This window comes from Amblyomma mixtum, chromosome 1, assembly GCF_055824585.1.
Source record: "Amblyomma mixtum isolate Tamu chromosome 1, ASM5582458v1, whole genome shotgun sequence".
NCBI classification, from domain to species: Eukaryota; Metazoa; Arthropoda; class Arachnida; order Ixodida; family Ixodidae; genus Amblyomma; species Amblyomma mixtum.
Genome location: NC_143012.1, coordinates 173,421,898 through 173,447,829, shown reverse-complemented (window position 1 = coordinate 173,447,829; position 25,932 = coordinate 173,421,898). Strand labels below are relative to the sequence as shown.

Sequence of the window (25,932 nt, the reverse complement as noted above, 5' to 3'; positions counted from 1 at the left end):
TCTGCAGATAACAAAAAAGCAGCACCATAAATAGTTGCAGTACCACCACATTTACATATTGCAAGTCTGGAGGTCACAGCAGCAACATGAGCTCTTGACATGAACATAGCACACATACACCTAATGTGCTAATGGACCTGAAATTAATGCATGTATTTGTAACACACAACAGTGAGGAGCTTCCTCTCACCCACCACTGTGGCTCAGTGGTTAAGGCGCTCGTCTGCTGTGTCGGAGTATCCTGGTCGGAATCCGACTGCAGCGGCTGTGTTTCGATGGAGGTGAAACGCAAAAGGTGCGTGTGTGCTGTGCGAAGTCAGTGTATGGTAAAGCTCCCCACGTGATTAAGCTCCAGCACCTATTTTTCCCTTTCTTATCTCACTTCCTCCTTTATCCCTTATTTTATGGTTCAGCGGTCTACTGAGACGGAGATGTGAGACAGACAAAGCGTCATTTCCTTTCCTCAAAAACCAATTTTCATTTTTTTTCTTCCTTTTACATTGAAGCTGAATGCCACATAGGATGCCCAAGTGAGCACAGGTCGTGTACAATGATGTTCTTAGTTGCCAACCACCCTGGGTTACTACGTGGGAAAAGGATTGAAATTTCTTGAAAAAATATGGATGCAGTAAATTAACTGCACGCATAGCAACAGAGGTTAAACAAAAATGCTCAGCGAGCTCCTTGCTTAAGGTCTTCTAAAGTTACCATGTTGTAATTATTCAAGTAACACTTGTTGCTGGGCTAGTTGGTGCATTATTCTTCGTACAAAAGCTAGCGCAAAACACGACACACACAAGAAAGGTAGACAGGACAACGCGCTACTGACAACTGATCCTTTATTGGAAAGAAACACGTAATATATAGGTACACCGTCAACCCACCTATCAGCTGCAGCAAACGTCAGAATGATGTAAAGGGTCATAAAAGCGATAAAAGACACAAAGACTGAAAACACGTCGTAGCTAAAAACGATAAACAGTGGCGAGAGAACATTAAAAGCATGACACGTGGTGTATAAGGCCAAAAAACATGACTGACTGGAATTCAACAGGATGATAACAAAACGATATTGTATAAAAATGGAACAAATGCAGTAAAAGAAAACACGTGAAGCAAGAAAAACCTGATAAAAAAAGCCTGTGCGCTGAACACTTGAGATTACATTGAGGGGAAAAAAACCTGTACACATGCTCGTACTCAAGAAAACCTTTCTAAAAAGCATTCTTCAGTTTTATACAAGAAGATAGATGCATCGCTAACGGCATTCGCGCCCTTTTTTCTGATCAGAAAAGCTTCTTTTAATTCACGGGACACTCGATCATGGCCTCTACCTAAAACAACGGTTTTTTCAAGAATGGGCCGGCAAGAGTTTTGTTCACAGTCCTTGCAATGAAGAGGCAGATTCGAACCTGTTCCTGTCCCCATCGAACGTTCATGCTCCCTCAACCTTTCATTCAGGCAACGCCCCGTTTGACCAACATACACTTTTCAACATGTGAGTGGGATCTGATACACAACCCTTTCACTGCATTTCACGTACCTACGTGTATGTCTGGTTCCACAGGATTTTTCTGCTCTTTTTTCCGAGTTGACACGAGGACACAACGAGGCTAGCTTACAGGGAGCGGAGAATACTACTGGAACCTTAAACTTAGTTGCAACATTTTTTAGATTATGGGCAACGCGGTGAGAGTAGGGAACCACTTCTGGCTTAATTCTTTCTTCAACAAGTTCAGGCCGCTGTCGTTCCACGCCTTTTATGCTATGAAGAAGGGACTCCACCACACTTGTCACGACAGACTGTGGGAAGCCTGCATCCTGAAGCCTTAGCATCTGAAACTGGAAGCTCATTTCCATAGTATGGCAACAGGACTTCGCAATGGCGGCCTTTAAACCTGACATGGCAACGGCTCGCTGCACAGTCTTAGAGTGCGCCGATTTATAAGACAAGAATCCCTTCTGGGCACGAGGGTGATACATCCAGCACATCTTCTCATTGCTTATGGAAAGTTCAGGTCTAAGAACTGTAATTTATCACTTTCCGGGATTATTATCGCACAGATTTGTTTCTGGTCCCTGACGGCAGGCATGTTAAGTTTCACTACGGTGCCAATCTATTTTAAAATTTGCTGGTGCTCTGGCCCTAGTTCAGTCAATTGCAATGGCCTTTTCGACGTCGCAAACACCCTCTGCACGCCGTCATTACAAAATTTATTTTGAAGAGCCGCCGCGGTGGCTTAGTGGTTATGACACTCGGCTGCTGACCCAAAAGATGTCGGATCGATCCCGGCTGCGGCGGTCGAATATCGATGGAGGCGAAATTCTAGAGGCCCGTGTACTGTGCGATGTCAGTACACGTTAAAGAACCCCATGTGGTGGAAATTTCCGGAGCCCTTCATTAAGGTGTCCCTCATAGCCTGAGTCGTTTTGGGACGTTAAAACCCATAAACCAAACCAAACAAAATTTCGAAGCTTGATTTTTGGCTAAGAGGCATTTTAGGCAAGGATTTGTCTACTGATACTTCAGCCTTCAACGCAGCCTGCTATGCAATAAGAATAAACAAACTGCATGCATGAAAATAAAACATGAACAGTATTTCCCGGTCAGCTTAAAACAGAGCAGGGAGCACATGCTCGGCCCAAACAGTACGAGCTTTTTGTAAAAAAGGCTTAAAGAAGGTGCTACTTTACGTGACCTCCACAATTGCGAACTGGTGCGGCAACCACACTACAAATGACATATGCTTTTTCTACAAGCGTGCAGCTGTGTCTGCACTTGTGTAAAATATGTGCGGCTCTCCAAAAGTGTAGCACTGGCACTCAAATATGAGGCCTCCAGTGCTTGGTGGTGGGACTCCTTAAGAGACCAAGGGCACTTGACCTCCAGTAGGCCCATACCATGGCAACTGCAGTGCCACAGACCATCAGGGGTCGCACCAACGAAGGGAGCCTGGGGAAAAATATAGCAGAGGTAAATTCATGCACCACAAGAAATGAATCAAGTCCCTTACAAAGCCACCAAATGAATTGTGAAGTGAACAGAAACATACACCTGGATCAATCACGAAGCCGATTTCATGGACCTCGCAGTTGTGATGATGAGCTTTCATGAAATCCACGTACTTCTCCTTAGCCACCTTCTCTTTATCAGCACCTCATCTGACAGCCTCAATGTTGAGTGGTGGCCGCCGCTGCAGGATGCTGTCCAAAAGGCCCTGGACATTTGTGCCTGCCTTCAGTGTTCGGATCTAAAAAAAAGACGCAGCCCTTTTACTTGGCTTGCTGCTATGCTGGCCCTATAAGCGAGTACAAAAATGTTGTTGTGTGTTGTGTTGTGTTGGGTTTATTGGCACATAAGCAGCGAAGGCTATCATGCGCCAAGAACAAGGTATGGAAAAAATATGCTTGAGCAGAGTTTGAAAACAAAGTGGATAAAAACGTTTGTGTAAAGGGCCTAAAATTTATTTTTACTAACTAGCTGATAAAAGACAAGAATTTTAAAAATGTCTGATAGAGAAACTTTTAAAGGTTGGGTTACCTCCGCAGACATCCTTGGCTCGGGAAGGATTTCGAGGCTCCCAACAACTCAGATAAAGACCTCAGCCTCCTTCTCATGATTGAGAAAGTGGCTGAGGTGTATAACTGTATGCAGTGAAGCACAGGGTGGGTAAATTAGAGTTGATGAATACTGGCTTCCCTTAAAAAGCTAAAAACACAGGGTATACTGACAAGTGCATCTTCGCCTAAAATCAATGCTGGATGAAAAGGAATGTGTTCTTTGTAAAAGGTAGTAAAATGTTTTTTCCTTAGTGATTCAAGTTCTGTACATGAGAATGATATGTGGTTTACTGTTAGTTCAGCTCCGCACTTTTCACAAACAGGTTTGTCTTCTTTTGTAAGTAGGAAGTTTTGTGTGAGATGTGTGTGTCCAATACGGAGACGGCATAAAATAACTTCGATGAATCGTTTTTGGTGTGAGCATAATTTCCATTCGCATAGGATGGGTTTTACTAAATGTAGCTTATTTTTTCTTTCAATATTCCATTGCGACCACCATTTATTTCTTAGCTTGCACTGTACCAACTTCATACAATCATTGTAGGGGATGTTCACTTTCGTTATTTCTTTGTTCCGAGCTTTTCCAGCACATTCATCTGCTTTCTCATTGCCAGCGATTTCAATGTGGCTGGGAACCCAGCAAAATTTTATGTCTTGTCCCTGTATTGTGGCGCTTGTTATGTTGTGTATGATATCACCAATTAGTGGTGTCATTGCATTGCTATGGTGAAGTGAGGTTAGTACGCTCAGAGAATCAGTGTAAATGATGCTGTTCTGAATGTTCTAGTTAGTTAGTTAGTTATATTGATTTTAATGGCGCAAAAGCAACTGAGGCTATGACCCGCCAAACACAAGGTTAGAGTTTTTGTTAAAGGTGAAGCTTTTTATGCTTCGAGTTTGTTTAAAACGCTGGCTTCCTCGAGAAACCTAAAAATACATGAGATGTCAACCAGTGCACGATCGCCTAAAAGTAGCATGGGGTGTAATGGAAGTCTTTCCCTATAAAATGTTGTAAAATATTTCTTTCTTAGTTCTTCTAGTTTGACACATGAAATTAAAATGTGGTTCACTGTGAGTTCAGCACCACACAATTCACAGAGAGGTGTGTTTTGTTTGGTTAGCAGAAAGTTGTGCGTGAGGTGGGTGTGTCCAATGCGGAGCCGACATAAAATAACTTCGGTAAAACGTTCTTGATGCCTACATGATTGCCATTCCCCTAAAATGGGCTTAACAGAATGTAATTTGTTGTTTGCGTGCTCTTCCCATGCTGCCTGCCACTTTTTTTTGAGTTTACTGTATATAAATTTTAAACAATCCCTGTGCGGTATGTTCACTTGCTTTATTTGGCTATTCCGGGCTTGTGCAGCGCATACATCTGCTTTCTCATTACCTATAATTCCAACATGGCTAAGAACCCAGCAGAATTTAATGTTATGCTTTTGTTTTGTGATTTTAACTATGCTATGTATGATGTTTCCTATTATAGGTTCAGCTGCATTTCTGGAGTGCAGTGCTTTAAGCATACTCAGGGAATCGGTGTAAATGATGCTATTTTTGATATTCTCTCTTACTATTTTTTCTACAGCTACAAAGATGGCATAACACTCAGCAGTAAAAACCGATGCGCATTCTGGTAGTCGCATTATCTGTTTATTTTTTCCCTGGATTACTGCACTTCCAACGTGACTTTCTGTTTTTGAGCCATCGGTATAAAATTCAATGTAGGTGTCATACTTTTCTTGTAGTGCAAAGAATTCCTGTAATATGTACTCATGTGGCGTTTGCTTTTTATCTAAATGTGTCATTGTGAAGTCACATACTGAAGGCAGGCTGTACCATGGTGGCAAACATTCATTCCTTTGTGCAATATTTGGTAGGGCATCTAGCACTGTTAGCTCTTCGCATTTATCTTCAAAGCGCAGTAGTAATGGTCTTATAGAGTGTGGTTTGTTGATGAATAACCTTTTAGATGGGCACTTGGTGACAATTGGATGGCAGAGATGTTTCGGAAGAGAACGGATTTTTAAGACATATGAGCATGTAAGGGCAATTCTTCGATCCTCAAGAGCGGCTTCATTAGTTTCAACGTAAAGGCTAACTACTGGTGATGTTCTGTATGCTCCAGATGATAGGCGCAGACCAAGGTTATGAATGGGGTCTAATCTTTTTAAGTAGGATGCTCTTGCCGAACCATATACTATGCACCCGTAGTCCAGCTTGGAGCGAACCAGAGAGCGATATATTTGTAAAAGGCTTGCTCTATCGGACCCCCACCGCTTCCGTGAGAGAACTTTTAAGATATTGAGGGCTTGAGAAGCTTTCTTTTTAAGGTTGTTAATGTGTGGCAGAAATGTGAGTTTCTTGTCGAAAGTTAGGCCTAAAAATTTGTGTTCTTGTTTAATTGGTAGCACAGTGTGATTCAGGTATAGATTAGGATCGACCTGTAGGCCTCGTCGCAATGAAAAAAGAACAGCTACTGTTTTTTGAGGAGAAAATTTAAACCCATTTCTGTCTGCCCAAGCACCTAGTTTATTTAGTGTGATTTGTATTTGTCTCTCACAGGTTGATATGCTAGAGGACGTGCATGCTATTTGTAGGTCGTCTACATAAACTGAATACATTATGGACTTGGGTATTACTTTAGCTAAGGAATTAATTTTTACTATGAAGAGTGTCGTGCTTAGAATGCACCCCTGGGGTACGCCGTTCTCTTGGGTGAAAGTCATGGAGAGAGTTGCTCCTAGGCGGACTCGGAATGTGCGGTTAGCCAGGAAGTCCTTCAAGCAGTTCAACATCCTGCCGCGGATACCTAGCTCTGCTAGGTCACGGAGGATGCCGAACTTCCACGTAGTATCGTAGGCCTTCTCCAAGTCGAAGAAGACCCCAATACAGTGCTGCTTGTGGATGAACGCCTCCCGGATGGTGTTTTCTAGGCGGACAAGATGATCTGTGGTGGAGCGTGTTTTCTTAAACCCACATTGGTGTTTATCTAGTAGTTGCCGAGATTCAAGTACGAAGGTTAGTCTAATGTTTATTACACTTTCGAAAGATTTAGCAATGCAGCTGGTGAGGGCTATTGGTCTGTAACTGCTAGGACTTGTTGGTGGTTTTCCGGGTTTGAGAAAAGGTATTATGACTGCTTTTTTCCACTCGTCAGGTATATTTCCAGTTATCCAGATTTTATTAAAGAATTTTAACAGTGCCTCTACAGCAGCCTCGGAGAGATGTGCAAGCATAGCGTAATGCACGTTGTCTGGTCCTGGTGCTGTCTTTTTTCCAGAAGATAATACTTTATTTAATTCTTGTAGTGTGAGAGGCTGGTTATAATCCTCATGTGCACCTGCTCCAGATGGAAATTTTAGTTTTTCAGCTATTGATTTGTGTTTCTGAAATGTGTTTGTGTAGTTGGATGAGGTTGAGATCTCAGCAAAATGCTCGCCCAGTATGTTGGCCTGTTCTTCTAAAGATGTTTGTGTCCCGGGTGCTGTCAAGAGAGGAAGTGTGAAAGGGGTATGGTCACCAGTAAATTTACGAACTTTTTCCCACATTTTCTTTGATGTTATTGAACTATTTATTGAGGAGACATATTTCTGCCAAGAGGTTTTCTCTGCACTTCTTCGCACATACCGCGCTCTGGCTTTTGCCTTCTTAAAGGTAAGTAAGTTCTCTGCAGTGGGATATCGACGCAGAGCGCTCCAGGCTTTGTTTTGTTGTTTTTTTGCTAATGTGCATTCTTTTGTCCACCACGCTTTATGTTTCTTTTGTGCAAGTCCTGTTGTTTGTGGTATAGCGAGTGTTGCAGCCGATATTATGCATTCAGTAAACTTCTCATTAATTTCCTCTGTGCTAAGGTCGTCACAAAATTCCTTTTCCAGAGTGGCACTTTTTGTAAAAAGTGACCAGTCGGCGAGCTGAATTTTCCAGCGCCGTGGCCTTGTGGGGATGATTGGAGTAGACGATGAGATGTTATGTTATGTTAGGTTTAATGGCACATAGGCAGCTAAGGCCATCATGCGCCAAACACAAGGTATAATAATTTCTGTGCGATTTAATAAAAATGTGAAAAGGCGATCAGTGGTGTAAAGGGCCTAAAAATTTACCTATTTACTAATAACAGAGAAAAAGAGATTTAAGAATTGCTAAAGGTAAAAGCTTTAAAAAGGTCAGGTAGCCTCAGCAGCCATCCTTGGCTGGGCGAGGATGTCGAGGAACCCGACCAATCAAATAAAAGCCTCAGCCCTTTCTTCACGAGTGAGGAAATGGCTGAGGGACATCATGTGAAGCTGTGGGTCATGATTTATATTTTGTTGAGAAAATCTGCCTCAGTTAAAAACTTAAAAAAACAAGATATGTCCACAATTGCATTATCGCCTATGAGTAGCGCTGGGTGGAAAGGAATGGTTTGCGTGTAAAACAGAGAAAAGCACTTTTTCCTTAGTTTTTCGAGTTTAGAACATGAAAATAAAATGTGGTTAACTGTAAGTTCACCTCCACATGCACAAACTGGTTTATCTTGTTTCGTGAGCAGAAAGTTGTGTGTAAGGTGCGTGTTACCTATACGGAGACGGCAGATAATCACTTCTTTGAAACGTTCTTGGTGTACACATGACTTCCATTCTCCTAAAACAGGTTTTACCAAATGTAGTTTATTGTTTATTTCACTATTCCAAGCAGATTGCCATTTTTGCCTTGCTTTAAGATTTACTAAGTTTATGCAGTCTCGATGCGGCACATTTACATTTTTTATTTGCTTGTCACGTGCTTGGGCAGCGCATAAATCTGCTCTCTCATTGCCTTCTATTCCTACATGACTCGGGACCCAACATAGTTTTATGTTGTGTCCTTTAGCTGTGGATGTTACTATGTTGTGTATGATGTCACCGAGTAGAGGAGTGATAGCATTTCGGGAGTGGAGAGCTGTAAGCACACTTAAGGAGTCTGTATAAATGATACCGTTCTTGACGTTCTCGTTTACTATTTTTTCTGTGGCAACATATACGGCGTAACATTCGGCAGTGAAAACAGATGCACACTGCGGAAGTCTTACTGTTTCCTCCCAATTCCCTCGTACTACCGCGCTTCCTACATAATTATCTGTTTTTGAACCATCAGTATAAAATTCTGAAAAGCTACTGTATTTTTCTTTCAGTGCAAGAAATTCTTGTATGATATGCTGTTGTGGAGTTTTCTTTTTACGGAACTGTGTAAGTGTGAAGTCGCAGATTACAGGAAAATTGTACCATGGAGGTAGTGGGTCTCGTCTTCGGGCAACGTCAGGTAGTGTGTCCTGCATATCGAGATTTTGGCACATCTCTTCAAAACGCAAGAGCAGTGGCCTGGTAGCTTGAGGGTTGTTTGCAAATATTATTCTAGAAGGACATTTTGTTACAACCGGATAGCAGATGTGTTTTGGTAGTGACCGTACTTTAAGGACATATGCACACGTTAGAGTGGTTCTTCTAATTTCTAGTGAGGGTTCATTTGTTTCTACATAGAGGCTTACTATGGGGGATGTCCTGTATGCACCGCATGAGAGGCGCAAGCCTGAGTTATGTACTGAATCTAATTTTTTTAGGTAAGATGGTCTTGCTGAGCCGTACACAATGCACCCATAATCCAAGGATGAACGTACCAACGAGCGATATATGTGCAGAAGACATGTTCTATCAGACCCCCAATGTTTCCTTGAGAGTACTTTGAGTATGTTTAAAGATTGCGAGGCTTTCTTTTTTAGTGTGTTTATGTGCGGTAGGAATGTAAGTCTTTTGTCGAATGTTATGCCTAAAAATTGATGTTCTCCTTTTACTGGCAGTATAGTTCTGTTCAAATTTAGGGTAGGGTCATTCTGCAAGCCTCTTTTTAGTGAGAAAAGAATCGCTACTGTTTTCTGTGGGGAAAACTTAAAACCATTTCTATCTGCCCATATCACTAGTCTGTTTAATGTTAGTTGTATTTGCCTCTCACAGGTTGATAAGCTGGAGGATGTACATGCAATCTGAAGGTCATCGACATAGACTGAATACATAATGGACTTTGGAATGAAGTTTGCTAGCGAATTCATTTTTATGACGAAGAGTGTAGTGCTTAGAATGCATCCTTGCGGTACTCCATTTTCTTGAATGAAGTTCCTCGAAAGTGTTGAACCCAGGCGTACCTGAAATGAACGGTCGGACAGAAAATCTTTCAGGCAGTTCAGCATCCTTCCACGGATACCTAGCTCTGCTAGGTCGCGGAGAATGCCAAACCTCCAGGTAGTGTCGTAAGCTTTTTCCATATCAAAGAAGACTGCCAAACAGTGTTGTTTATGAATGAAAGCTTCTCGTACTGTGTTTTCAAGGCGGACAAGATGGTCAGTTGTTGAGTGTGCTTTTTTAAATCCACATTGGTGGACGTCCAGAAGTTCACGGTATTCGAGGATGAACATTAATCTTGTATTCAATACGCTTTCAAAACATTTTGCAAGACAACTTGTGAGTGCTATAGGCCTGTAACTATCAGGGGAGGTTGATGGTTTTCCATGTTTCAGGAGAGGGACAATTATTGCTTTTTTCCAGGTGTCCGGTATTTTTCCTGATACCGATATTTTATTAAAAAATCTTAAAAGTGCCTCTATGGCAGGTTCCGAGAGATGAGCTAGCATTTCATAATGTATTTCGTCTGGGCCGGGTGCAGTCATTGTACCGGCGGACAGTACTTTATGGATTTCCTGAAGAGTAATTGGGTTATTGTAAGGCTCCTTGGTACTGCTGTTAGTTGGGAGTCTTTGTTTTTCGGCTGTGTTCTTGTACTTTAAGAATGACTGTGTATAATGCGAGGAACTGGAAATTGTGGAGAAATGTTCTCCTAGTATGTCTGCTTGTTCACCGATGCTTGTTTGGGTACCAGGGGGTGTCAGAAAAGGAATTGTGAATAGGGAGAAGCTGCCATTTAGTTTACGAACTTGCTCCCACATTTTTTTGGAAGTGATTGTACTATTTATGGATGATATATAATTCTGCCAGGAAGTTTTCTCAGCAGCGCGACGTACGTGACGTGATTTTGCTCTCGAATTTTTAAAAATGATAAGGTTTTCTTGTGTTGGGTATCGTCGAAAAATTCCCCAGGCTTTATTTTGTTTCTTTTTAGCTTCTTTACATTCTTGTGTATACCAGAACTTGTGGTTTTGTCTTACCACTCCCGAGGACTGAGGAATCGCTAGGCGCGCAGCAGCTATGATACAGGTTGTGAAGATTTCATTCAGTTCGTCAACGCTAAGGCTATCGGAGTATATATTATCCAGGCTGGCCTTTTCTCGAAAGAGTGACCAGTCGGCTAAGTGTAGTTTCCAACGGCGAGGTTTACTTTGGATGATTAAAGGTGACGATGGTATGCTGATAATTACTGGCAAATGGTCACTTCCATAAGGGTTGTCCAGGACTTCCCATTTAAAAACTGTAAAAACTGATGGTGAACTAAAAGATAAATCTAAGGGGCTAGTTTTTCCAGTACTTGGAGAGCAATAGGTGTGCTTTCCTGTATTGAGTAGGCACACATTGTTGCACAGTATAAAATCTTCTAAAATGCGACCTCTAGTATCAGTTTGATCACTTCCCCAGAAGGAGGAGTGGGCATTAAAATATCCGACTAAAAGATATGGCTCTGGTAGTTGTTTTAAAAGTTCTTCCATGTCCTCAAGTGTTACTGTTATATGTGGTTCAAGATAGATGGAACATATTGTGATCGTTTTAAAATGAAGAACGGTGACTGCAACAGCTTCATATTTAGTCTGAAGTTTGACTTCGCGAGCTGCAGCACCACTCTGAACAACGATAGCAGCGCCTCCAGAGAGCCGACATGCTTGCTGTCGGTCGCAACGAAACACTTGATATTTTTTCAGAATGTTTTTGTGTTGCGGGCCTAAATTGGTCTCTTGTAAACAAAAAATGACTGGGGAAAGTGAAATTAAAAGATCTGTTACATCACTGTAGTTTTTTATAAGTCCTCTACAGTTCCATTGGATTAAAAAAGCCATTTTTGTTGTTTTTCTTGTTTTTTTTTGGAAAGATTGAGCTGAAACCTAAGTTTCTGGCTTTTCGGGTCCCGTTATTCTGGCCCGTCCTTTGCGACGCTCGAGTGAGCTGTGCCGCCCGAGCGGGACGGACGTGCCAGGGGTGACATCCATCACCTCGGAGGAGGTGCTGGAAGCCCGCGAGGAAACCGTGCGTGTGCGGGTTTCAGGCCTCCCACGGCGGGGAGTAGCCTGGTTGTCCGCCGACTCAAGGGACGGCTGGACCTTTTTGGGAGACGACAGGGCAGCTTTCGCTGTCCCTGCCTGGGGCATTGATGGCGCTGCCTGTGTCCCGGTAATCGAGACTTGGGCAGGCGCCAGATTGCGGTGTGATGCACCGCCCCTGCGCACCACATCCGCGAAGTTTGTCCTAGCTGTGAAGGCGAATGGATTAGACTGTGAAAATCGTTTACGTGCTTCTTTGAATGAAATGTTTTCTTTTGTTTTCAATGTTATGATTTCCTTTTCCATCTTCCATGATGGGCAAGACCTAGAATACGCTGGGTGTTCGCCTTCGCAGTTTGTGCAGTGTGGTGATGGTTGACAGTTCTCGGATTTATGTTCTCTTGATGCACATTTTGCACATGTTTGATGGCCACGGCAACTCTGGGAGCCATGACCAAACTTCTGGCAATTAAAACACCGACGGGGGTTTGGAATGTAGGCGCGAACTCGGATTTTTTCATAGCCAACTTGAATAGATTCAGGGAGTGTGCTACAGGCAAAAGTGAGTACTAAGTGTTTGGTTGCTATTTCCTTGTCATCTCTTCTGATTTTTATTCGGTGCACATTTACAACATCTTGGTCACTAAGACCTTCCAACATTTCCTTTTCGGTGAGCAAAAGAAGATCATTTTCAGAAATTACACCTCTGACAGTGTTCAGGGATCGGTGTGCAGTGACAGAGACTGCAACCTCCCCAAAAGACACAATGTTTGGCAGTTTTTCATGTTGCGTGTTATCTTTGATTTCGAGCAATAGGTCACCACTTGCTAGTTTTGTTACCCTGTAGCCGGGGCCCAAGGCATCTGTCAGACTCTTAGTAACTATGAATGGGGATATCTTTCTGGCTGGTTGCTCTGTTATTTCGCTATGAATAACATGATACTTTGGGAGGACAGGAAAAGGCGACTGCCGATTTCCTCCGGTTGGGTCAGGCCGGAGGTGCCGTCTGCAGGAAGCTGGGGCCAAAGTGGTGTGTTGCCTCCGCCGAGGGGCCTTAAGGGTCCAAACGCTCGGCATCGGCTCAACCACCGGGATCCCCTTTTCACCGGACACGGCGATGCCACGCACGGCTAAGCGCGGATGCTCGGGTCCGTGGTGACGCATTGTTCACCATCATCCCCCTGCGGGGATGTCCCTGCGGATGCTCGGGTTAACCCCGTGGTGTCGCCACTCACCAACGTCTGCATGCTGCAGAAGCCTCCCTGCGGGGAGTAGACGATGAGAGCCTGATGACGGTAGGTAAGTGATCGCTGCCCATGGGGACATTTAAAACATCCCATTTAAAATCGTTAAAAAGTAATGGTGATGCGAAAGCTAAATCGAGAGAGCTCATTTTTGCTGTGCTTGGACAGCAATATGTGGCTTTTCCCGTATTTAAAAGACAGACATTATTCGAAAGTATAAAATCTTCGATTGTTTGGCCTCTAGAGTCACAGCGTTCGCTTCCCCAAAACGGAGAGTGAGCGTTAAAATCGCCAACTACCAGAAATGGCTCCGGCAGTTCATCGATCAGGCTTTCTAGATCTTGGCATGTTAATGTGATGTGTGGGGGAAGATATACAGAACATATTGTAATGGTTTTGTAGCTGATGACGCTAACCGCAACCGCCTCAAGTTTTGTTTTCAGTTTGATTTCTTGAGCCGGGACGCCGCTTTGGATGATGATTGCGACGCCTCCCGAGAGTCTATTTGCATGTTCGCGATCACGCCTAAAAGTTGTATAATGTTTTAAGATATTTGAATGTGGTGGATCAAGATTGGTCTCCTGGAGACATAGAGCTAGAGGCATCACTGACCCTAGAATATGAGTTATATCACTGTAGTTCCTCAACATTCCTCTACAGTTCCATTGTATTATGAAAGCCATCTTAGTTTTGTGTTTGTACTGATTGAAAAAACTAGATCAAGTTGTTTATGGCCCCGTGACTCGGGGCCTGTCTCTTTTTGACCGATCCAGGGAGCTCCGCCGACCATCCGACGTGGACGGCGAGGGGCTGCCCGGGGTCGTGTCCATCGCCTCTGCGGAGGCACTGGACGACCGTGCAGGAGGCACATTGATTTTCGAATTTGACCTCGACCTGTGGGAAGAGGTCTTTGGGCCCGCCGACCCGCTGGTCTGCGTCCCCTCCTTTGGGGTAGGCGGAGTAGCGTGAGCTACTCCACCAGACGGCGCGGATGGCCCCGCCACAGGCTCACTACGTGTGGCCTGGACAGGTGCCGAAGCCTGGTGTGGTGCGCCGCGCCCACGCACCACATCGGCAAAGTTTGTTTTTGCAGTGAAGGTGAATTTGTTTGTTTGAGAGTATTGCCTTCTTGCTTCTTTGAAAGAAATGTTTTGCGTAGTCTTGAGAGTAATGATTTCTTTCTCTTTTTACCAGGACGGACAAGCCCTGGAGTAGGCAGCATGGTCGCCATCACAGTTTGCACACCGTAGGTTAGCAACACATTCTTCGGATTGGTGGTCCTTCGAAGAGCATTTTGCGCAAGTTTTGCGGCCGCGACAACTCTGGGAGCCGTGGCCAAATCTCTGGCAGTTGAAACATCTGCGTGGGTTGGGAATATACGGTCTTACATTTATTTTCAGGTAGCCTACTTCAATGGATTCGGGTAATGTGCTCATGTTGAATGTCAAGATCAGGTGTTTGGTGTCCACTTCTTTGCCATCCTTCCGGATCTTGATCCGGTGGACATCTATAACTTCTTGGTCAGTAAGTCCTTCGAGCATTTCCTTTTCAGAAAGGTGGACAAAATCTATTTCAGAGATGACGCCTCGTACAGTATTCAGAGACCGATGTGGGGTCACAGAGACAGGGATGTCCCCAATGGATACAATTGTTGCAACTTTTGAGTGTTGTATGCTGTCGCGCAGTTCAAGAAGTAAGTCGCCACTGGCCATTTTTGACACCTTGTAGCCAAGGCCTAAGGCATCCGTCAAGCGTTTTGAGACTTGGAATGGGGATATTATCCTTGCTTGTGTTTCTTCTGCTTTACTGTGAATGACATGAAATTTTGGAAAGGATACTTTTCTTTTCTGGAAAAAGTCATCTGCTTCGGTCCGCCCTCTCTTGAGAGAGCGATCAAGTTTTGAAAGGGGGGGAGCCATAAAAAAATGTAGTTTTTCGGTCATGGTGCCAGCCACCCACCATGGAGTCCAACAAGGGGACGCGACAGGTACTTGAAAGAAAGTCCTGCCCACGCCAGCTGTACACCTTAACTATAACCTAATATGACTCAACTCAGGGTAGTTGGTCACACACGGTTAACCCTCGCCGCCAGGAAAAAAGGAAAAAACAAAGAAGAGAGGAGGATACAGGAAAGTTGTAAGAAAGGAAATAGGGAAGTGAAAGGTAGAGGGGAGGACAGGAAAAGGCGACTGCCGATTTCCCCCGGTCGGGTCAGGCCGGAGGTGCCGTCTACAGGAAGCTGGGGCCAAAGTGGTGTGTTGCCTCCGCCGAGGGGCCTTAAGGGTCCAAACGCTCGGCATCGGCTCAACCACCAGGATCCCCTTTTCCCCGGACACGGCGATGCCACGCACGGCTAAGCGCGGATGCTCGGGTCCGTGGTGACGCATTGTTCACCATCATCCCCCTGAGGGGATGTCCCTGCGGATGCTCGGGTTAACCCCGTGGTGTCGCCACTCACCAACGTCTGCATGCTGCAGACGCCTCCCTGCGGGGATGAATGTTCTCATTTATTATTTTTTCTACAGCCACCGAGACTGCGTAACACTCGGCAGTGAAAATGGATGCACACTCAGGTAGCCGTACTATTTTTTCCCAATTATTCTGAACTACAGCACTTCCCACGTAGTGCGCCGATTTTGATCCAGCGGTATAAAATGCTTCGTATTCTCCGTATTTTTCGTTGTGCTAAATATTCTTGTAATATCTGTTCATGCGGTGTATGTTTCTTCTGAAATTGTGTTAATGTGAAGTCGCACGCAGATGGTAGGCAGTACCAAGGCGGGAGTGGATCAGGTTTGCGGGCAATATTAGGTAATATGTTCATTATGTCTAGTTCTTGGCATTTCTCTTCAAAGCGGAGAAGTGGTATGATTGCTAGAGGTTTGTTGGTAAATAGTGTTCGAAATGGACACTTTGTAACGAGTGGGTAACAGATGTGTTTAGGCTGGGAACGGATCTTTAAAATGTATGAGCATGTGAGCATTGTTCGTCCGTCTGCAAGTGGTGGTTCATTGGTTTCTACGTAAAGGCTTTTTATTGGTGACGTCCTGTAAGCACCAGTTGAAAGACGCAAACCCATATTGTGCACAGGGTCCAGTCGCTTCAAGTACGACGGCCTTGCTGATCCATACACTATTGAGCCATAATCTAAAACGTAACGTACTGCAGAGCGATAAATCCGTAGGAGGCATACCCGATCAGAACCCCAGTGTTTGCGTGAAAGGACTTTAAGTATGTTCAGTGATAGCGACGCTTTCTTCTTTAGTGCGTTTATGTGAGGCAGGAAAGTAAGCTTTTTATCGAAGGTGATGCCTAGAAATTTGTGTTCCTTTTTTAAAGGCAGTTTGGTTTGGTTTAGGTGTAATGTGGGATCTGTGTGCAAGCCTCGTTTGAGTGAAAAAAGTAAGGCTACTGTGTTCTGTGGTGAGAAGTAGAAACCATTCTTGTCTGCCCATGTTGCCAGTTTGTTGATTGTAAGTTGTACTTGTCTTTCACATGTGGATATATTGGAAGATGTGCACGCTATCTGAAGATCGTCAACATAGACTGAATATGTTATGGACCTTGGTATTATTTTGTTAAGAGAATTCATTTTTACAATAAAAAGGGTTGTGCTTAAAATACAGCCTTGAGGTACTCCATTTTCCTGAATAAAATCGCTCGAAAGGGACATTAAATGAACGGTTAGTGAAAAAGTCTTTAATTGAGTTCAGTATTCTGCCACGTATGCCAAGCTCAGCTAAGTCCTGGAGAATCCCGAACCTCCAGGTAGTATCATATGCTTTTTCTAAATCAAAAAAGACTCTAAGACAGTGTTGCTTGTGTATAAAAGCTTCTGTGACAGTATATTCAAGGCGGACTAGGTGGTCTGTAGTGCAGCATTCCTTTTTAAATCCACACTGATGGATATCAAGAAGTTCACAAGATTGAAGAACAAAGGTTAGTCTTATATTTAGGACACTTTCGAAGGATTTGGCAAGGCAACTGGTCATGGCTATGGGTCTATAACTGCTAGGAGAAGTTGGGGGTTTACTAGGCTTAAGAAGGGGTACAATAATAGCTTTCTTCCAGGCTTCTGGTATTTTCCCAGATATGAAAATTGTGTTAAAGAATCTTAGAAGTGCGTCCACGGCTGGCTCGGAAAGATGTGCAAGCATTTCACAATGTATTTCGTCGGGTCCTGGAGCAGTTTTTTTGCCGGCAGATAGTATTTTATTGATTTCTTGGAGGGTAATTAGACTATTGTATTCTTCATTTCTGCCTCCACTTGTTGGGAGCCTCTGTTTTTCAGCTGTGTTTTTGTATTTTAAAAAAGACTGTATAGTGAGATGAACTTGAGACTGCAGCAAAATGTTCCCCTAATATGTCTGCCTGTTCCTCTATGCTTGTTTGTGTGCCGGGTGTTGTTAAAAAAGGAATTGTGAATGGTGAAAAGGTGCCATTTAACTTTCGAACCTGCTCCCACATTTTTTTAGATGGGATCTGACTGTTGATAGATGAAACATAATTTTGCCATGAAGCTTTCTCGGCACTGCGACGGACGTACCGAGCTTTAGCTTTTGCCTTTTTAAAATTCAAGAGATTTTCATGTGTCGGATACCTGCGGAATTTACCCCACGCTCCATTTTGCTGTTTTTTTGCTTCTTTACATTCCTTTGTCCACCATACTTTATGGTTTTGTCGCGATACTCCTGACCACTGAGGAATAGCTGTGGGTGCGGCAGTTATGATACAATTAGTGAACTTTTCGTTAATCTGGTCAACGGTGAGATTATCTAAAAGTATATTTTCTAAATTTGCATTTGCTCTAAAAAGTGACCAGTCGGTGAGGTGAAGCTTCCAGCGCCGTGGCCTTGTGGGGATTATTTCCGGTGTGGATGTTATATTAGTACAGGGAGGTGATCACTGCCATAAGGGTTGTCAATAACGTCCCAGCTAAAATCGTTAAAAACAAGGTGAACGAAAAGACCAATCCAAACAGGTCATTTTCACTGAGGCAGGGGAGCAGTATGTGGCTTTTTCTGTATTTAAAAGGCATACACTATTTGTGAGGATAAAATCTTCGATTATTTGACCCCTAGAGTCACAGCGCTCACTTCCCAAAAAGGGGAGTGAGCGTTAAAATGAATTCAAGGAGAGGGCTGAGTCGGGCTGGTTGGTTCATGTTGAATGGTACGGCAAAACAGCGCTGACGGACGGGACGGAAGAAGAGACAAACACGCAGGTGTTTGTCTCTTCTTCCGTCCCGTCCGTCAGCGCTGTTTTGCCGTACCATTCAGCGTTAAAATCCCCGACTACTAGATATGGTTCTGGCAGTTCATTGATGAGTTCCTGTAGGTCACGGACTGTTAATGTTATATGTGGAGGAAGATATACAGAACAGATAGTTATAGTTTTGTAGCTGACAATGCTGACCGCAACTGCCTCCAGTTTTGTTGTGAGTCTGATCTCTTGAGCAGGGACGCCGCTTTGTACGACAATCGCGACGCCTCCCGAGAGTCTATTTGCCTGCTCACGATCTCGTCTAAAAGTTTTATAATGCTTCAGGATGTTCATATGTTGTGGACCTAGATTGGTTTCCTGGAGACATAAGGCTACGGGTGACATTGACCCTAAAATGTTTTTTATGTCATCGTAATTTCTCAACAATCCTCTACAGTTCCACTGAACTGGAAAAGCCATGTTTTTGTTTTGGGGTAGGAGCAACGAGAGGTTTACTTATGTTCTGGGGCCGTTATGGTAGCCTTGCCTTTTTTCCGCTCAAGAGAGCTGTTCCGCCACTGTAAAGCAGGCGGGCTGGGAGTTTGGTCCATCACCTCGGAAGAGGTGGTGGACGACCGCGGTGAAGCCGCGGGCGTGTGGGTTTTAGGCCTCCCCCGACAGGGGGAAGTCCTGTGGGATGCTGGCCCATGGGCCGGCATTCCCTGCTTTGGGGTTGGCAGAGCGGCCTCCGCTGTCTCTGCCTGGGGCGTGGATGGTCCTGCCACAGGCGCGGTGGGAGTGGCCGCGGCAGGTGCCGGAGTGCTGCGTGGTGCTACGCCCCTGCGCACCACATCAGTGAAGTTTGGTTTCGCTGTGAAAGAGAAAGTGTTCGTGACTGCGAATCGCTTTCTTGCTTCTCGAAATGATATATTTTCCTTTGTTTTTATGGTGATTATTTCCTTCTCCTTCTTCCAGGACGGACATGCCCTGGAGTACGCAGCATGGTCGGCTTCACAGTTAGCGCAGCGTAGAGCTGCGTCACATTCCTCAGAATGGTGGTCCTTTGACGCGCATTTCGCGCAAGTTTCGCGGCCGCGGCAACTCTGTGAGCCGTGCCCAAACCTCTGACAGTTAAAGCATCTTCGGGGGTTTCTGGCAATGTGCATGTGTTGAAAGTCAGGACCAGGTGTTTGGTATCTATATCTTTGTTGTCCTTGCGGATTTTGATTCGGTACACATCAATGACGTTTTGATCGGAAAGGCCTTCCAGCATTTCTTTCTCTGTGAGATGTAGAAAATCATTTTCGGAGATGACGCCACGGACAGTGTCGAGGGATCGGTGTGCTGTGATGGAGACAGGTGTCTCCCCCATACACACTATGTTTGCGAGTTTGGAAGTTTGAACATTATCTCGGAGTTCCAGCAATAGATCGCCGCTGGCCATTTTTGATACTTTGTAGCCGGGGCCCAAAGCCTGTGTTAAGCATTTCGATACGATGAAGGGGAATAGAATTCTGGCCTGTTGATCTTGCACTTCACTGTGGACGACATGGAATTTGGCGAATGTTGGTTTCTTTTTCGAAAAAAAAAGTACTCTGCTTCGTTCCGCACTCTTTTAAGAGAGCGATCAGGCTTGGAAACGGGGGGAGGCATTAAAAATTGATGTTTTTCGGTCATGGTGCCAGCCACCCACCATGGAGTCCAACAAAGGGACGCGACAGGAACTTGAAAGAAAGTCCTGCCCACGCCAGCTGTAACCTTAACTATAACCTAATATGACTCAACTCAGGGTAGTTGGTCACACACGGTTAACCCTCGCCGCCAGGAAAAAGAGGAAAAAACGAAGAAGAGAGGAGGATACAGGAAAATTGTAAGAAAGGAAATAGGCAAGTGAAAGATAGAGGGGAGGACAGGAAAAGGCGAATGCCGATTTCCTCCGGTCGGGTCAGGCCGGAGGTGCCGTCTGCAGGAAGCTGGGGCCAAAGTGGTGTGTTGCCTCCGCCGAGGGGCCTTAAGGGTCCAAACGCTCGGCATCGGCTCAACCACCAGGATCCCCTTTTCCCCGGACACGGCGATGCCACGCACGGCCAGGCGCGGATGCTCGGGTCCGTGGTGACGCATTGTTCACCCTCCGTGGTGACGCAGGGGATGTCCCTGCCGATGCTCGGGTTAACCCCGTGGTGTCGCCACTCAGCAACGTCTGCATGCTGCAGACGCCTCCCTGCGGGGAAGTACAAAAATGAGCTCACCCGGTGCATGGTAGTGCCAGTGTACCTGGCTTCATGCAACAACGGTGATTTGGCCGTTAGCCTCGTGGATTTCTCAATTCTTTCAATTTCATTTATTGGAGGAAACTTATCTTCAAAGAATTCTTCCTTAGTGCTCCGTGCTTTTTTTAGCAGTCCTGGGTGGAAAATTTTTTCCCACCCAAACATGCTGACTACGTTTTAAAGGTGAACATCTCATTTGGACTTAATGAAATATTGGGCAAAAAATATCAAAGGTGCAGCGCTTATTGCCCTTGTTGATGGAATGCTAACATATAATTACCCATGTCAGTTAGCAACTAGCTTTCATGCGCCTGCTGATAAACTCAGAGCTAGACGTGCTGGTCTAAAAACTAACTACACTGCCTTGGCAAGGAAATGGTAATGCCATTTTTTTTTACTATTCGCAGTTAAGTGCACCTGCACACATTTCACTTGTTTGTACTGTCATCTTCTAGCATTTCAGTGTGTTAATCGCGTATGCACTGGATTCGCGGCAATGCTCACTATCCGCATAATATCCATGCGCATACAATAACACACTTTGGCACGTCAGCGTCCTGCGATCTCCCCCCCCCTGCTATTATTACTGCTTTTATTGATGCCCTATTCATTTTTGTTTTTTTGTTTTTTACAGCTTGCGCTTCAATTAAATGTGTTTGAGTTTGAGATCCCGTCATGTATTCACTTCTCGCATGACCAAAAAAGGACGTTGAAATTATGGGATGCATTGTTTTTCCAAAAGAGTAGGTACAGGTTCGTCCATTCCTAGCTTGAACATGCAAGAGGCGCGGCAGCACTCTTCGGACGGCCAATGCGTTCGACATGGCTATGCACCAAAGCAAAGTGGCACAGGTGTTGTGTTGTGTTGGGTTTTATGGCACATAGGCAGCTAAGGCCATCATGCGCCAGACACGCGTTTTAATATGTCTATTTGGTGTGAGGAAGTTTAAAGATTATTTTGTAAGCCTACAAGAGATTTAGGACGTTTGCTTCTTTTAGGAACGAAACAAGAGAGGAGGTTTTTAGTAGTGAATTTTCTCCTAGGAGTTAAGCAAGGGTGTAGTGGGATGTGCTCTTCATAAAACTGTCGGAAATGCTTTCTTCTAAGTTGATCAAGTTTTGCACAGGATATTAGTATGTGGTTTGTAGTGACAATCTCTCCACATTGTGCGCATGTAGGTTTGTCTTGTTTTGCAAGAATAAAATTATGTGTTAAGTGCGTGTGTCCAATACGAAGGCGACATAAAATTACTTCAATGAAACGCTCTTGATGACTGCATGTTTTCCATTCTTCTATAACTGGCTTTACTAGGTGTAACTTGTTGTTTACTTCATTATCCCATGCTCCCTGCCATTTTTCTCTTAGTTTTCTTTGTACAAATTTTATAGTATCGTTGTGCGGCACTTTCACTTTTTGTATTTCAGCTTTACAGGCGGCTGCGGCACATACATCGGCTCTCTCATTACCGTAGATTCCTACGTGACTTGGTACCCAAGCGAATTTAATTTCAAGCCCTTGTGTTTTGGCAGCTACTACATTGTGGACTATGTCTCCTATTAAAGGCATTGTTGCATTTTTGGGATGTAGTGATGTAATTAAGCTAAGGGAGTCTGTAAAAATGATACTATATTCAATGTTTTTCTTCAGTATTTTTTCTAGCGCTAAATATACCGCGTAAGATTCCGCGGTGAAGACTAACACACACTGAGGCAACCTTACTATTTTTTCTCGTTTGTCTTGAAGTACAGCGCAGCCAACATAAAGCGTCGTTTTGGACCCGTCTGTATAGAATGCTGTATGATCACTGTATTTCTCGTTTAGTGCTAAGAACTCCTGTATAATCTGTTCTTGAGGTGTATGTTTTTTACGAACGTGTGTTAGTGTGAAATCACTTACAGCAGGGAAGTTGTACCAAGGTGGCAATGGGTCAGGTCTCTGTGCAAGATCAGGTAGTGCATTTATTAGGTTAATTTCCTGGCAGTGCTCTTCAAAACGGATTATGAGTGGTCTAATGGCTTGGGGTTTGTTGTTAAACAGTGTTCGAGAGGGACATTTTGTAACTATCGGGTAACAGATGTGTTTCGGTAATGAACGAATTTTCAGAATGTATGAACATGTAAGTGTGGTTCTTCTGTCAGTTAATGAAGGTTCATTTGTTTCTACGTATAGACTAGTCACAGGTGACGGCCTGTATGCTCCTGTCGAAAGACGCAAACCTAGGTTATGTACAGGATCTAGTCTTTTCAGGTATGATGGTCTCGCTGAACCATACACCACACACCCGTAATCAAGACAGGAGCGCACTACTGCACGATAGATATGGAGGAGGCATGCCCTATCAGAGCCCCAGCGTCTTCGTGAGAGCACTTTAAGTATGTTTAGAGCTCGAGAGGCTTTTACTTTCAAATTATTTATGTGCGGGAGGAATGTGAGCTTTTTGTCGAATATTACACCTAAAAATTTGTGTTCTTGTTTTACTGGCAGAACGGTTTCATTTAAATGCAGGGTGGGATCGGGATGCAGGCCTCTCCGCAGAGAGAAAAGAACAACTGTTTTTTGTGGGGAGAACCGAAATCCATTTTTGTCTGCCCAGTTACCAAGTCTGTTTAATGTCAGTTGTACCTGTCTTTCTCAGGTTGACAAGCTGGACGATGTGCATGCAATCTGGAGATCATCGACGTAAACTGAGTACATAATTGACTTTGAGATTACTTTGGCTATGGAATTCATTTTTACGATGAAAAGTGTAGTTCTTAAAATGCATCCCTGAGGTACACCGTTCTCTGGAGTGAAGTTCCTCGAGAGGTTTGAACCGAGACGGACTTGAAATGTACGGTTTGACAAAAAATCTTTCAGGCAATCTAACATTCTACCGCGGATGCCCAGATCACCCAAGTCGCGGAGAATCCCAAACCTCCAGGTGGTATCATAGGCTTTTTCCATATCAAAGAAAACAGCCAGACAGTGTTGTGTATGTATGAACGCTTCTCGAACAGTGTTTTCGAGTCGGACAAGATGATCCAGTGTCGAACAAGCTTTTCTGAAACCGCCCTGGTGGAGGTCAAGCAGTTCGCGAGATTCGAGAATAAACATTAACCTAATATTAACTATGGTTTCTAAGGATTTGGCAAGACAGCTGGTAAGGGCTATTGGCCTGTAACTAGTAGGAGAGGTTGGGAGTTTCCCTGGTTTCAGAAATGGTACTATTACTGCCTTTTTCCAAGCCTCAGGCATTTTCCCCGACACCCAGATTTGGTTGAAAAATTTCAAGAGTGCTTTTACCGAAGGTTCAGACAAATGGGCTAGCATTTGATAATGTACCTGGTCGGGCCCTGGTGTAGTCTGTTTGCCACTAGCTAGTACTCTGTGAAGTTCATGAAGTGTAATCAAACTATTGTAGGGTTCGTTGGTGTAGCCACTAGTTGGAAGTCTTTGTTTCTCTGCTGTGTTTTTGTGCCTTAAGAAAGAGTCAGTATAGTGTAATGAACTGGAAACATGGGAGAAGTGCTCCCCAAGTATGTCGGCCTGTTCGTGAATACTTGTTTGTGCATCAGGGGGGGGGGTGAGGAAAGGAACTGCAAAAGGAGAGAAGTTGCCATCAAGTTTGCGAACTTGCTGCGACATGTTTTTTGAAGTAGTGGAACTATTTATAGAAGATACATAACATTGCCATGAAGTTTTCTCAGCATTACGCCGGATATATCGAGCTTTGGCCCTTGCCTTTCTAAAATATATTAGGTTTTCCTGTGTGGGGGATAGACGGAAAATTCCCCAGGCTTTGTTTTGCCTCTTCTTTGCTTCCCTGCATTCCCGTGTATACCAGACCTTTCGGTTTTTTCGCACCATTCCAGAAGTTTGTGGAATGGCTAGGTGAGCAGCGGTAATGATACATGTTGTGAACTTCGCATTTATGTCATCAACATCAAGGACATCTGAAAAAATTTCTTCTAAAGTGGCATTTTCTTGGAAGAGCGCCCAGTCGGCCACTGCCAACTTCCAACGCCGTGGTTTGGTTAATGTGACAGATGGTGATAATGTTAGACTGATCACGACTGGAAGATGATCGCTCCCGTAAGGGTTGTCAAGAACATCCCATTTAAAATCTGTAAAAATGCTTGGTGAACAAAAAGATAAATCTAGGCAGCTCATTTTCCCACTGCTTGGAGAGCAGTAAGTTTGTGTGCCCGTGTTCAGGAGGCAGACATTGTTGCTGAGGATAAAATCTTCTATAATCCGGCCTCTGACGTCGGTTTGTTCACTTCCCCAAAACGAGGAGTGAGCATGAAAATCCCCAACTAAAAGATATGGCTCCGGTAGTTGTATTAAAAGTGCTTCTACATCGTGAAGTCTGACGGTTAGATGAGGTTCAATGTACATGGAACATAATGTTATGGTTTTAAAATGAAGCACGGTGACCGCAACTGCCTCATAAGAAGTTTTTAAGTCAATTTTCCGAGTTGCAACACCACCCTGGACCACAATAGCAGCGCCTCCAGAGAGCCTGCTTGAATTCTGTCGGTCACATCGGAAGACTTGATATTTTTTAAGAATATTTTTTTTCTGTGGTCCTAGATTAGTCTCCTCTAGACACAGTGCTACCGGGGAGAATGAATTTAAAATATCTGTTATGTCAGTGTAGTTCCTTAAAAGTCCACGACAGTTCCAGTGTACTAGAAATGCCATCGTTATAGACTAGTTGGGGATAAGTTAGGTTGGTGGGTCTTTTGGACCAGTTATTGGGACTTTATCCTTTTTTTTTGCGCTCGAGAGAGCTTTGCCGCCGCTGCAGCGGGGGCGAAGGAGGAGTTATGTCCATTGCCTGCTCAGAGGCGCTGGAGGATCGTGCAGACTGCACGGGTAACTGTGGTTCAGACCTTGGGGCCCGCTGACCTGGAGGTCCGCGCAGCCTGTTTCGTGGGTGGTGGCACGGCGCTAGCTGCTGCCACCTGGGGCACGGGTGGCCCTGCTCCAGGCTCACTGTGTGTGGCCTGAGCAGAAGCCGGAAGCCGCTGTGGTGCCGTGCCCTGTTGCACCACATTGGCGAAAGTAGGGCGTTGAACCATTGAGAAACGCTTTCGCGCTTCTCAGTAAGTGACGTTGTCTTTAACTTTGAGGGTGATTACTTCTTTCTCTTGTTTCCAAGTTGGACAAGCACGCGAGTAGGCAGGATGACTGCCCTCACAATTTACACAAAGGTGTGGTTCAACTTTACAGTTATCTGTGGGATGGTCGTGTGAGGCACACTTTGCACATGTGACTTGGCCCCGGCAGCTCTGGGAGCCGTGGCCGTACCTTTGGCATTTGAAGCAACGTCTTGGGTTTGGGATGTACGGACGTAGTTTGTTTTTGAGTACCCTACCTCCACAGAGTCAGGGAGAGTGCTTGAGGCGAAGGTCAGGACAAAATGCTTTGTTTCGATTTCTTTCTCATCTCGCCTTATTT

At 44.4% G+C, this 25,932-nt stretch overlaps 1 pseudogene; it reads right to left on the bottom strand.

Moving 5' to 3' along the window:
- Positions 1-2,612: 2,612 nt before the first annotated feature.
- On the bottom strand, positions 2,613-25,528 carry LOC149369842 (uncharacterized; annotated as a pseudogene).
- Between the last annotated feature and the right edge of the window lie 404 nt (positions 25,529-25,932).